This window comes from Macaca fascicularis, chromosome 9, assembly GCF_037993035.2.
Source record: "Macaca fascicularis isolate 582-1 chromosome 9, T2T-MFA8v1.1".
NCBI lineage: Eukaryota > Metazoa > Chordata > Mammalia > Primates > Cercopithecidae > Macaca > Macaca fascicularis.
Window position 1 is genome coordinate 144,466 of NC_088383.1, and position 14,175 is coordinate 158,640.

Genomic DNA, 14,175 nt, shown 5'->3' on the forward strand with positions numbered 1-14,175 from the left:
ATTTTCAACGTTATCTCAGCCTGAGAGGTAGGTCAGCATGTGACGAAGTTCACCGGTTTGAATCCTAATCTGCTCCTTAGGAGCTGCACCTTCCATGCCTTCGTTTCTTCCTTGGTTAGGTAGGGAAGGTATGAGCTACCTCAGAGTTGTGAGTGAGGCCTGCATCGAGTGACCGCATTAAAGTGACAAGGACTGCACCCGGAGTGTTGATATTTAAAGACCTTTAAACATCGCGATGCCGCATTTTGGTACCCAGGTAAAACAGCAAAGTTCTTTCAGATGCAGACACAGACCCTCGGTGAGGTGGGGGGCTGATGGCAGGAGGTGGACCACCGACCCTGTAACGAGGGCGTGGTCTGTTCGAGGCTGAACGAAGTGCACATCATTGCATGTACCACGGAAGTCCCTCTCGTGAAGTCCTGGAAGGGTCCATGTGGCTGAGCCGTGTGGTCTGTCCATGACGTCCGGCAGAAGCAGAGCTTTCGGGTGCAGCCTTGCTCTTGTGCGCACAGCCCTCAACGGTCTCAAAAGTCTGAGGCTTAAAGCAGGCTTGGGGTTTCCTTACACCTCCTGGACATCTAATTTGCCTGGCAAACATGTTTTTCTTGGGTGTAAAGGTGAAGGAATGGGTGATTCTGGTGAAAGTGTACTAATTACTGCACTTCTGGGTCAGTGGCGCTTGGTTGAAGACACTATCTGCCCTGGATGGACATCTCTGGGATGGTGAGAACCGGTGGCTGGATGTCGCAGGGTTGCCAAGAAGATGCCAATTTTTTCCTTTTTCCTGAGTAACAACACCCTACTTTGTTTAGGGAAGCAGCACACCCAGCTGAAAATCCAATTCTCTTGTACGGCGGAGCGGCTGGTGACACAGGTCCAGATGCTGGGATGCTGATGGGGGGTCCTGGAGTGGGAGGTGTCAGGAGGCTTTCCTGACCCACAGCAGCCCTGGGCCCTTGTCCGACCTTCTTGCCCGGGGCATGACACCTGGAGGGAAAGCAGCTTCGGGGGCCCGAGGGCCAGAAGGCAGAGTCCTGGCGTGTGAGGCAGGCCTGGGCCAGGCTCCTCGGAGGATGTCACAGACCTGCTGCCCATGCAGGGACCACCCACCTCTGAGCCCCACGCAGATTTTCCTCCATAGCCGAGTGAAATCCTGGTACAGCCAGTGAGGCAGTCAGAGGCACCTTTTGTGGAAGGAGGACAAAGCTAGAGAGAAAGAGGTTTTCCTAAAGGCACAAGGCGCTGATTCTGCGTTAGGGATAATTCCTAGGAGTGTGGTTGCTGGTGGGTGGAAAACTAGCCAGAGAATAAGTGGGAGTGGCACTTGCTGGTATTTGACTGATTCGTTCACGAATGGTCCGAACAGTTCCAGTGAAAAGAACATTTCGGACACAGAAGTTTTCATCCTGCCTGACAATGAGCATGACCGTGGGCTGTTCCATCCTTCCTGGGCGACAGTGAGAGGGTCTCAGGCCCTTCCGGCCCTGTGCTGTGCCCCATCCCAGGGTGTGTGCCCCATCCCGAATAGGCTGGAATGCCTCTGGGTGCAGCTGAGCCTCTTGAAAAGGGAAGAGACATGTGATGTGCTCTGGCTGAACAGGAAAACGAGGGAGGACAGGGAGAGGGGCCTGGAGGTGAGGAGGATGGTGAGCAACACTGGGGACAGAGGAAGTAGGGTAACACCAGGGACAGGGGGACGGAGGGTAAGGCCGGGGACAGGGGCATGGAGGGTAACGCCGGGGACAGGGGATGGAGAGTAACACCACTTCTCCAGGTGCCTTTGGGGGATGCTGCCGCCTCTCGCACCCCAGAGTGAAGTCAACAGGATTCTGTCCCGAGGAGCCCCAGAGCCTGGCAGCTGGGATTGTCGCAGTATGAACCACTGTTCACTAGCTCTGCACCCTGGGACAGGCTCCCTGGTGTTTCCACCCTGGTTTCCCATCTGGACAGTGGGACCCTGAGTGTCCCCGTCCCAGCTGCGCCCAGAGCCCTGGACTCCAGCGTGTCGTCGGCACTCATTAGCGTTTCTTTTGTTGTGGTCCGTGGACGAAGTGGCTCTCTCTTTGTGTGTTCACAGCCCTCCTGCTCACTTTACCTTCTGGGAACACTTTTTACATAGCTTCGTATGTGGGGAGGACTCGAGTGATTAATGGAATGTTTCATCAGGTGCAGTTCTTCTGTTTCCCAGTTTTGACACAACATTTGGTGAAATTTCCAGGGACTCCTGTGGTCAGCCTCACGGTTTCACTCTGTCACTTTCTAATGCAGTAGTCTTTGGGAGTCTTTTCAATTAAGCGCCATCATTTAAAAATAAGTTTTATAATATGCAGTTTCAGGTTAATTCTTTACCTTTGTGTCTCAGGCAGTACTACCTACCTGTGAGTAGTCACAAAGGTTCACGCAGTTTTCTCTAGCTGTCCCTAGCTCGTAGCTCAGCAGGTCCCTTCAGATGAGTCAGCCAGCTGTGTACCTGCATGTTCAGGATACTTGTCAGGGGCCTTCCTCAGAGCAAGACCGACGCTCACCTCTTCCTTGGGACTTTGGAGCCCGCCCTGGAGAGACTCCAGCCACGTCCAAAGGGGCCGTCCGGGTCCCACAGGCTGGTGGGAGTGACTTCTGAGCCACTCCAGACCACACTTTGTGTTCCTACACCCCACAAAGCCACTTAAAGTGCCATGTTCTGGTGCTGTGTGCCTCACCAGTGTGCCACACAAGCCTGCACGGGGATCTGAGCGGGCGCTGCCTTCCTCAGGCTATGCTGGAGTTTTGGGGCAACTGGAGCACTCGTGGCTGTCATTCTCGCCACTGTCTGGGCTTCCCTAGAGGGTCTCACCTGCAGCGTGAGGACCACATCGGCAGCCACTGAGGAGCCGCCAGGTGCAGCGTTGGTCCCACTCAGTCCTTCTCGACTTTGGTGAGAGAGTAGACAGCAAAACTTCAGCTGGGAGCCCCAGGCCTTCTCTGCTTGGGGCCCTGGGACTGACATAGCACAGATCCTGCCATCCACGTGCTGGGGGCCCCGCCGTGCGGCTCCCTCCTCTGGTCAGGGTCTGCACCCTTGGGCTGTGCAGCTCCTGGTTCTCACACTCAGGGGCCCAGGGAGGGTGGTGGATGAAGACAGAAGGAGAAGGGTGGCAGTTTGATCCCAATTGTGTTGGCTTCATCTTCCGCCTCTTGTCCCTAAGTACATTGGCAAAGTTTTCCAGGTGAAAACTCAGAAGGGATTTTTAATGACTGGAATCTGTGAATTCCATGGAAGCCAAGTCTGTCCACCTCTTTCACCCACCTCATTTCTCCCCGTTGGGGCTGATTTTGGCAGCGTTCATAGGGGCAGGGACGGAAGGGGTGGGGGCCAGCCGTCGGCCCTGTGTCCCTCCCTTCCTCCCCTCAGCGCCACAGCATTTCGGTGTCATCCCCTTCCGTGCACGCGTCCTCATGAAAACCAAGTGCGGCTGGAGGGAGATGCCTGCGCCCACTCCCGTGACCTTCCCGGCCGGCCTGGCTGCAGCGGCCCCTCGGCAGGCATCTTTCTGGTGCTGCCTCCGTGCCCCTCCCATCACCTGATGCTCGTGTTCCTGAATCTTCACGCGTGTGCTCTGTGCAGCCACCTCACGGGCTCCCTGGGAAGGAAGACAGTGTCTCACACCGGTCAGAATGCTCTTCTCTGTCCACTGAATAGTCCAACACAGAATCATTCCTCTGTGATTATTTGTGCTTTGTTATGTAGAACTGGAATAAAGAAAAAGTGAATTTAGACATTACAGCCATCAGGTTGAAGCTTAGTAATTGCATTAGGGAATTAAATGGAAGCATTTGAGCTTCTCGAGTTCTAATTCCACATCTTCGTATCCCCATCACCCCCCATACCCAGTGTCTAACAGAGCTCTTGGTCTAGGAGTTTCTTGATAAATGCTTACTGAATTGAACTGGACTGAGCTTAACATTCCCACCCAGAGTTAGAAGCCAGTCCCTGAATAAATTGCATTTAGAATATGAGTTTGATGTTACTGTGGTAAGGGGTATCCTACACGTCATAATTCCTAGTCAATATCGGGTATTTAGTCAAATAGACTCAAGTATAGAGAAGCATAGGCCCATCTGGCAAAAGGGCAAGGCACGCTGCTTTAGGTCCAGGTCCCCAATATCAACTATGAAAATAAAACGTCAACTCCAATGACAGCCCTGTCCTCAGCTGGTCACTGTTTATGCTAACAATTACAAACAGCTTGAACTTGCTGTCCTGAGAGGCAACACACCCTCCATTCTCTCTGCAGTGTAGCTGCCTTGGTGGATGGAACATGCCCCTCCTCCCTCCCTCTCCCTATCCCTCCCTCCCCCCTCCTCTCTCCCTCCCTCTCCCCTCCTCTCTCCCTCCTTCCCCTCTCCTTCTTCCTATCTTCTCTCACCTTTCTCCCCCCACCTTCTCTCCTGGACAAGGGGCAGAAGAGAGGAGATCTCCGGAATCTTCTGCTTCATCCAAGCAGCTTGGGGGCAGCATCAACAGCTGCAATTTGGCTGCCCCAGCAGGTGCCTCAGGGCAGCCTTTCTAATGGGAATCCTGGAATCATGTCTTTCCTTAATGTGTCCTAAAGGCTGGAGGACATGAAGTGAAACAATGCTCCATGCTCAGTCCTGTGATTTTGTGTAATTATTGGACTTACTTTGAAATTAAACTAAATGATACCCAAGGTAGAGCATGAAAAAAAAGAAAAAACAGGCTATGGTGTTTGAAAAACAAACAAAACCATTTGGTTTGTTGGTTTGTTCTTAGACCTTCACAGGCTCCTAGGTCACACGTTTCAGTTTCTTAGCAAGTGGCATTCTCTGCAGAAGCTGTGTCAGTCTCTGTTTGATGATGTCAGCCACAGCAGAAAGAAGCACTCCGTAGGCCCCGTGCTCAGCACCTTGGCGTGAGCTCCTGCCATCTTCTGTTCATGCTCATCACAGCTCTGTGCAGTGGGCATCCTCCTGATCCCTGTGGGAGGATGGAGGATGGAGGCGGAAGGGTGAGTGATGGCAGGATCACATGAGGGGTCTCTCCCGAGGTAGGGAGGGGAACTGGCCCAGGACCTTAGTGCCCATCGCATCCTTCTTCCTCCTCCTCTGCCTCTCTGTGACTGTTTGACTCAGGCTGCAGGGACAGACATGAGTATGTGCAGAGCCTGTGTGCACCCCTGGGAATGTGTGCTCATATTGGCAGGGAGGGATGTGAGTGTGTACAGAGCGTGTGTGCACACCTTGATGTGAGCGCGTATGGAATGTGTGTGCACACCTTGGGGATGTGTGCTGGCATTGGCAGGGACAGATGTGTACAGAGCGTGTGTGCACACCTCGGGGTGTATGTTGTCGTTGGCATGGACAGACGTGAGCGTGTACAGAGCGTGTGTGCACACCTGGGGGTGTGTGCTGGTGTTGATAGGGACAGATGTGTACAGAGCGTGTGTGCACACCTGGGGGTGTGTGCTTATGATGTTTTGTAACCGGCAAATACGTGGCCTGTTGCATCGGGCGGCCCTGCGCCCATGCTGAGCCCGTCAGTGGCCCTCGGGTTGGGGTCTCCATCTGCCCAGACAGCACTCGAGTGGCTTGAGGTTTCAGATTCTTCCTCTACGGATACTTGGGCTTCCTCAGGACCAAACATCAGAACCAGCCAACTGCAAACTACAAGAACGTTCAAATGCATCTTCAGTAGGAAAAACAAAAGCAATTGGAAAAATTTTCCAACGTGACCCCGTGGTTAAGCCGTTAGATACTCCAGCCAACAGATTGAGTCACTTTAAAATTCACACCAATTAAAATGGTTGTGAGAGTTGCAGAGCTTTACCGCTAAACCTTGAAATAATTGAAGCATTCTGCTCCACTTGCTTACAAACTAGAGTTGGGGATACCTTTCAGTCCAAAGTAGCAACCTTCTAAATCCAGTTTAGATGCGAGGCTCCCACTGACACAGGAAGAGACAGTGGCCCTTGATTATTCTCCTGTGTTCAGATACTGTGTCATTTCTTTTTTTTCTTTTTTTTTTTTTTGTATCCTGATCATCACTTCTGCTTTTCCAATTCAAACTAAAGGAAGGGAGTTTAGTTCTGTTTTGGAGAAGCTGTGGTTAGTAGTTTCTTTTCATGGTTTGCTTAATCTCTTAAGTCTGGTGCTTACATTACCCAAATAGACTTTTCTTTAGTACGACAGTGCCATAACCCAGGGCTTCTCCCTCCATATCTGCTCCCCAGGGGGCTCCCTAGGAATGGGCGCTGGAGATCCAGCCCCCCTCCATGTGCCATTTTCTTTGAGTCCAAGGTAGCTTTGGCTCAGAGAAGAAAAGAGGCCTCCGGGTTAGGTGCCTCTGACTGCTTGCTTGTGAAATGTTTAATGATAAGGCGACTTCCAAACTAATTTACACATTGATAGTTGTAGCTTGAAGTATCACCGCAGTCATAAGAACAAGAAACACTCCCATAAAGTAGATAAGCAGAAAAAAGCCATAGAAGTTTAATAAAGCGCAAATAAAATGGTATTGTAAGAATGTCCAGTGGGAAATGCTCTCAGTCCAGCCAGATCCAGCTGTGGCGTCAGTCCAGCTGTGGTGTCCTCCTGTAAAAACATTCAGCCACATGTGGCCCTGATCGCAATCACTACTCTGAATTGTGATCCAGAATGTTCTTGGGGGCCGATGCTGGGACTGTTCCAGCAGTTCAATCTGATTGGGCGTCACGGTGGTGATGTGCTTAGCGCGGCCAGCTGGGCTGAGTGGTGGCCACCCGTGCACTCGCCACGTGCAGCCGTTATTCTGGTGATGGGGTTGCATGCGCCCCGGCTTGTCCACCTGGGCTATTAAAGTACTGGGAACCCAACCGCGGGCGGTGCCTCCCGATATGGGAGCTGTCTTTTTTATCCAGGGCCCTGTGGCGCTGCAGAACCCTGCTGCCAGTCTGAGCTCACAAGGAGGTACCGGAGGGCTCTGCTGGGGCATGGAGGTCCCTGAGCAGGTGGTCACTTATTGCTTGTGGAGTGGTCCATGGCCTGTGAGTTTATTCTCGGGGTTTGTGTGGGCGAGGTTAACCAGTTCACAGCTGGGCACTTACCCCTTACACAGGTGACACTAGTTAAAGTGGAATCTATATTAGCTCACACGGGAGTGTGTGAGGAGCTGGGAGGGTGGGGAGGCTTGGCCTTAGCACTAGATTCCCGGGCTCCTGACATTTCTGCGTCTTCCAGTTGAGGGGCCGTCAGAGCCGCTGTGGGTCCTGAAGACAGTGGGTGCCATATGGACCAGGGGATGCAGAAGCCTCTAGAGGCTGCGGGAGGCAAGGAGACGGTGGCTTCCCCAGAGCCAGCCCTGCCGCCACTTCGACGTTAGATGGTGGGACCTGTTTTGGACTCCAGCTTCCAGAAATGTGAGAAAATAAGTCAGAGTTTAGGGCGCTAAATTTGGGGTGATTTAGTGGAGAAATAGAAAACTAGCCCACAAATGTGCACGCATTGAAATGTGCTCTGTCCAGGTGTTCACAGTGGTGTGAGGGAGATGGCATCAGGGTTCTGGGAACTGTGCAGTTTTACTGAAGGAAGGGGGCTCGCCACGCCTTTCCTCATATAACTGAAGGTATGTATGCCTGCCACACTGCCCAGGAGACAGGGACTAGAATTCTGACTTTATTTCTTATGGGAACCAAGCCACAGTCAGAACACGGTGAGGGCCGAGACGAGCTTCCTACAGCCTGAACTGGGAAGAGGAATCGCAAGTAGTTTGTGTTTTACTACACAGACCTGTCCTTTTCAGGTTTTGTTAAGTTTTGGAAAAAGGGAGAAGCCAGGCACACCTCGGCGAGGGACAATGTTTCTGGAGGTGGTGCGGCTTCAGCCTGAAAATGGCCGTGTGGTTGGGAGGCTCAGAAACTGCCCTCCAAGGGCACTCATCTATTCCTTATTGCAGTAATACCTCGTTTACAGAAATCCACAGAAATTACAGTGCGGGAGGCTTCTGGTCTGGATGGGTTTGTGTGGACCGAGGTCACGGGGTGTTTTCCCAAGTGCTAATCCTGATCTGGCAGAGGCTCTGTTCCCAAATAATTATTCCACAGTTTCAGAGCCTATATCTGAGTTATAGTCTTTTAACTTTGTTGCATAAAAGGAAACAAAGTATGTCTTGAGGGTCTAAAAATCCATGTGGTAATCATGGCTGTAAACTCATACCTGGGGCTTTGGGATGGAGTGAAAACCACCGTCACCTGGCGTGGACGCTGCGTGGTATTTTTAGCATGGTGGCCTGCTCGTGCCTTGAACTCTATCTGCAGTGTGAGCAACAGCTGTGCATTTGAGAAATGTGGACAGGTCAGCTTGCTCCTCCAGGGGCCTGCAGGCATCCGGGTGAGGGGCCTGGGATGAGGCCACATCAGTGGGAAGGAGCTTGGTTGTGTCAGCAGATATGTCTGTCTCTACAGGCCCGCAAGCCAGCCAGAACCCAGTTTTCCTTAGGTCATCTAATGCCAGAAAAAACCTGTTTCTTAGAGATTCTCATAATTTATATTAATGAACCATTTGACCGTACATAAAATGTTATAAATGCATGAGGCTTTACAACTTGGCAGATGTGTAACTCACATGTCGTTGTACCAAACTGTTGAAGATATTTGTTTCACTTGAAGGTTGTTAGCATTTTATGTGCAAAGCAAATGCCAGTAGCATTTTGAAGGAGTATTTTGGAATTTTAAACACAGTGGGATAGTGCTGGGTCTCTGGGATACTGGTGAGGTGGACGTGACCTCAAGCTCTTGTAGCTTGCAAGCAGGATTGCTAAATTGTCACAACTGCAGTGCTGGAAAGTCAAAGTGGATTTCTGTAAATGAGGTATTAGTGCAATAAGGAACAGGTGAGTGCCCGTGGAGGGCAGTTTCTGAGCCTCCCAGACACCCCAGGAGGAAGCAGGGGACAGGGGCAGTTACCCACCAGAACCTAGACGGTGGAGCTGGGTTTGCTGGTGGCCCTGCTTGGCAGGTCATTACATGCAATAAGAAACAGGTGAGTGCCCTTGAGAGCGGTTTCTCGGCCCCCTTCAGAACCGCAAGTGGAAGACGCTCCAAGGTGGGGGGTGGGGGTTCGGTTAATCCACAGGGGCCTGGATGGTGGAGCTGGGTTTGCTGGTGGTCCTGCGTGGCAGGTCATTACATGCACTAAGGAACAGGTGACTGCCCTTGAGGGCGGTTTCTCGGCCTGCTTCGGAACTGCAAGTGGAAGACGCCCCAAAGTGAGGGGGGGCTGGTGGTCGGTTATCCAGTGGGGCCGGATTTGCTGGTGGCCGCTGCGTGGCAGGTCACGGCGTGGAGCGATGGGAGGGGAGTGGAGTGGGAATAGAGGATGCACCCTCCACAGCTACTGCTGGGAGTTGGCTCTGGTAGCAGAAGGGGCATAGATAGAGGGATTCCCATCAGGGGCAACACGACTGGGGTCCCACGTGTGGTGGATGCCGAGGTGTGGCTATATGTAATCTCAGTCTGCACAGCCGTCCTGGTGAGTGGGTTCAGTTAGCTTCCCATCTCACATTTGAGAAATCTCGGGGGCTCACATCACAGCTAGGTGGGTTGGAACTAATGTCTCAGGCAGGACGTTGGCCCCAGAGCCCAGATCTTACCCGCCCCCTCTCTTTTCAGTCCACCAAGCTTGTAGAGAGGGTTGTGTGGTGGTGGGTGGCGGCTGAGAAACCAACACAGTAGAAGGCGGGGAGGAACTAAACCAGGCAGGAGACACAGGCAGTGCTTGGGAGGTCTGCACGGGGTGTGGGTGTGGGAGACACCTCTGGGCCAGTGAACCCCGTTCTGTGCTCCTGGCTTGCCCAACCTTGGCCCTCAGCCACATGCTGCGTGCTTTAGGTGAAATCTCAGTCGCTCGTGTGGTGCGGGCATGTTTTCTCCCTGGCTTTGCCTCTCTTTAAATCACGGAGTCTCAGTGGGGATGGCGGGGCGGATGGTGGTCCATGGAATTTGCCCTCCACCTCCCCATCCTTGTCCTGTCCTGTCTGGCCTGTTACCTGAATCTGTGTCTCTTCAGAGCCTGCAAATGAGTGGAGGCCACGACAGCCTCTCGCTGACCGACCTCTCAAACTTTTATTCATCAGAATAGTGTTAAATGCCGATTCCTAGGCACCCCCATCGGACTCTACGCCTGCCTAGCATGGGTACTTTGGGGGAAGGTACAGAGGATTGCTGGGCTGTTCCAGGGGGGAATTTGCATTGTTGAATGTCTATTGTGTTCCTTCCAGCACTCTACTTTCCACGCACACGTGGCATTAAACCTGGAAGACCTCTGGGTGCTGTGCTGGTGAGGAAGCCCCGGCTGGACGAGGGGCTGCTGGGGCTCGGACTTGATTCCTGGGCTGGGGGCTGCGGGCTTATTCTCTTCAGTGGGTCTGCTGATGGGATGCCCTGAGAAGTCCTGCTGTGCACTCAGGGGAAGGTGCAGAGACAGGCTCAGAAAAGACAGACCATGGATTTAAAAATTCCTACTGGAAAATCTTTTATGAGCAAAGTAATTTGCATCTAACTGAAGACAATCATTGCTTGAATAATTGGTTTGTTTACAAAGTTGGTCCTATGAACAGATTAAAGTTTTCCTTCATGCCTTATCTACAATGTGAATAGGAGCTATTACCGCAACTTAAATTAGCTTTAAATTTCGTATCAGATTGCAGTCCAGATTACAAACGGCTGCTTGATAATCTAATTGATAAAACGGAGGAATTTAGTGCTTGGAACTCGGAGTGAAGGGAACAGAATTGCTTTGGTTTCTCAAAAGGGTGTTGACTGAGTGGTGACCTGGGGTGAAGAGAAGTGGCTAGAGTCATTACACTCGAGGAGATGATCTGCCCCCGCCTTTCTCAGCTGTCTTCTGGACAAAACAAAGGGTGATAAATGGAAAAAATTCAGCACTGAGTTCGTCTATGCCCTGAGCTTCTCATACAGTCATTAATGGGCTGTATCTGTGAAGCCTCCATACAGGCACAAAGGAATTAGGCTAGAGTAAGGCGGCCGGCGACCTCTGGCGTCTGGACCGCGTGTCACTTCCTAAAGCCCTTTTGGGTGAAATGACAGTGGCAATGTCGTTGTTCGGAGGAGTGTAATCTCACGTATGAGATGCAGATTTTAAATGATGCAGATTTTAAACACCAAAGTCAGGAAGCTTGGTGGGAGTGGCTGTCTTCCAAGTGGTTTTCTGTGCTGCCATGGATGAGGCGTGGATGTGTCATCTGTTGGTGAGATCCACTGGTGAAGGGGCTAAGGAAACCATGGAGGTCAGGGGTGTGAAGCTGCATCTCTTCTGGCATCCCAAGGAAATACATCTTGTAAAACTTGTGAATTTGACCCTGACCCTAACCCCAACCCTGAGTGTTGAAGTCTGGTGCAGTGTCTTGAGCCCTCTTCTGCATTGAGGGTGAGTGACTGTAAATGACCGATTCCTCAGTGGTGAAAGTTCAAATGTAGCTTCCCTGAGGAAGCCAGACCTCGGTCACCCGTATCTCCATTGTAAACACTGCGGCCCCTACGCGGGTGGCTGCAAGTTTCCAGGCCTTCCTTGGAGAAGCAGCCGTGAGGTGCTTGATGATTTGATAACATCAGCCACCTTCTGTCTTCTGTCTAATCACGGTACAAATGATTCTCCTACAAGGAAATGGATCTGGTTTCTTCCTGATCGTTGGAAGAAGCAGCCTGCCTAGGGACTCCACCGTCCTCTGCACTTTCACAGCGAAGCCTGTGTCTGTCTCCCAGGAGTGTCACGTGTGTCGTGGGAATCGCTTCCTTAATTCTTCCTGCTTTTGAGGGCTCCGGTAGCTCTGCCTGTTTCACCCGGGATGAGCAGCAGGTGGTCTCTGGCTACTGTGGGACTAGGGCTTGGGGGTGCATCATCACATCCGGTGGCCTGTCCAGGTGGGCATCATTGTCTTTTGCCTGTTGCCTGAGGCAGCTGTGATGCCATGGGGGTCATGCTTGTCAGGGCCAACCCAGTTCTTCCCGTGTACACCTCTCCTGCTGGAGTGCCTTTCCTTATGATGACTTGTTGAATTAACGTGGAGAATGCAGAGAGGCTCTGGGCCTCTCTCTCTCCCATTCTTACTCCCTGGAGCTGTGAAGCCCGACAAGGGAGCCCATAGCCAGAGGCTCCTTTAAATTGAATTAGAATAAAGATTTGATTACATAGCTAAACACATTTGAAAAGAACTTCACAGATTAAATTCCAGATTCAACCCTTCAGGCCCAGTGGCCACGTTTTGGGGCTCAGCAGCTGTAGGTGGCTGTTGTCTTTCTGTGTTGGCTGAGCAGATTGGGGCGTTTCCAGTTCAGCAGGCAACTCTCTTGCATGGCTCTGCCTGTGGTGAGGGCACCTAGGCTGGAGAGCCTCGTGGGGATCCCTTAGGCCTCCGGCTGCAGCCAGGCTGCACGGTTCCTGTGCCCCGGGTCCTCTGCAGGCCCAGATGGATCCCACCACAGAGCCAGCACTGCTAGACTTGGGTACTGTGTGCAGACAGCAGAGGGTCACGTCCGGGCCTTGCAGGGGCTGGGGTGACTGGCCTCCTTGGCCAGGCTTCTGTTTCCGAGTCTTCAGGGGAAATGCATCCACCATCCACCATCCACACCGTGCACCAGAGGAAAACTGCAGGCTTCTCTGTGGATGGTGAATTGAGATCATGCAGAGTGACTAGGTTTGGGCTCCTGAGCAGCGTGGAACCTGATACCTTTAGGTGGAACCTGACATGCCTCCATGTGTACATGGCAAAGAGAATGCAGCATTGTCAGCTTGAATCCAGATGTGCTCCCGTTTTGAGGTGGAAGGTTCTGGGAGTATTGGCCATTGGTGATTGTGCTGCCGTGGAGGACTTTGAATGCAGGCACTGGTTTGGGATAACCCTGGTTTCCTGGTCCTGTATGTGGGCATCCCTGAATATCCCGGACTGGAGGAAGGCAGGGCAGATGGGAGGGTGACAAGAGGTGTCAGGTGTTTCCAGCTTTGGGGACTGATGCCATCAGATGGCCGAGATCAGGATGGTGGTGGCCAGGGACCAAAGCAGGGGTGCGTGGAAATGCCATGTTCCTCGGAGCATGGGGAGGACCTCTTGAACTCTATTCCTGGGCAACAGTTCTTCCATTCTCAGGAATCTGTGCCATTGTAATTGAGTAGCAAATTCTGTAATTACTCTAATTACTTACTGTTAAGTCCCCATGCCAATTACCATAAATTAGCAACAGTGATAACAGTTTGCCTGGTCAAACCTTACCAAGAAAAACCAGTGGACCTAGTTTTAGTTGCCTCCAGTTCCCTCCAAATCAGATTCCTTAGCGGCTTGTGTCCCCACACTTGCTGCAGTTCCTCCTGGGCCTGGCAGGCACATTCCAGACATTCACATCTCAGCTCAGATGCAGGCGTGCACATTATTTATAGAAAATCGCACTGCGCTGTGATCGGCTTGAGCTGACGTTCTCTAGGTGGGAGGTGGAGGTTCAAAAGTTCTAATGGGATGAAATTAGAAATATGAATTTTAAAAATTCACGTGTTATGAACTCTGTTCAGTGATTTTCTCTGAAATGAGAGACTATTTGCAGATGAGGCAGTCAGCCTGCAGCTCTCCTTAAATCTGTCCTAGACCTCGATGCCGTCCTTCGGCCTCTTCCTGGGTGTGGGGTGCTCTGCTTGAAGCAAAACCAAAGGAAAGAACGTGGTCTGCATCACTACTGCAGCCAGCTCAACGCGCACACCCACTAGGAGGGGCGTTTGATCACTTAACATTTTAAATGCATTTAACATTCAACCAGCAAGTCAGCCAGTGCTTTCTGTAAGCAAGCTGCCTGGCTCATGGGAACCTGACACTTGACATTTTGGAAGAGAGTACTTGCTTCTGTGGAGTCTCAATATTTGTCTCATTTCTTGAGACTCTGCTGAAAGTGATGAACGTGAGTAAATTAGGACTTTTTTTTTTTTTTTTTTTTTTTTTTTTTTTTTTGTAAATTGGGCCACAGAGCTCTCTAGGCAGAGTCAGGGGAGTAAACGGCTGTGAAAGATGCCGCCTGATGTGAGCCACGGCCAGGCACTTTGGAACCTGGGATCCCATCTCCAGCCTTTCAAAGGACACAGACGAATATAAAATGCAGATGGGAGAGTTCATAATTTGGGCATCTCTGTTCTTTTGAAATCAAA

The 14,175-nt window shown here is 51.6% G+C and overlaps 1 long non-coding RNA gene across 6 annotated transcripts in view; it reads left to right on the plus strand.

The window, feature by feature from the left end:
- The first annotated feature begins 7,146 nt into the window (after nt 1-7,146).
- The window catches only part of LOC135964982 (uncharacterized), a 144,124-nt gene continuing 137,095 nt past the window's right edge, over nt 7,147-14,175 (plus strand). For all 6 annotated transcript variants that reach the window (XR_012417306.1, XR_012417308.1, XR_012417304.1 and 3 more), the window contains exon 1: nt 7,147-7,597. This is a non-coding gene — a long non-coding RNA (uncharacterized lncRNA). The remainder of the gene's footprint in view (nt 7,598-14,175) is intronic.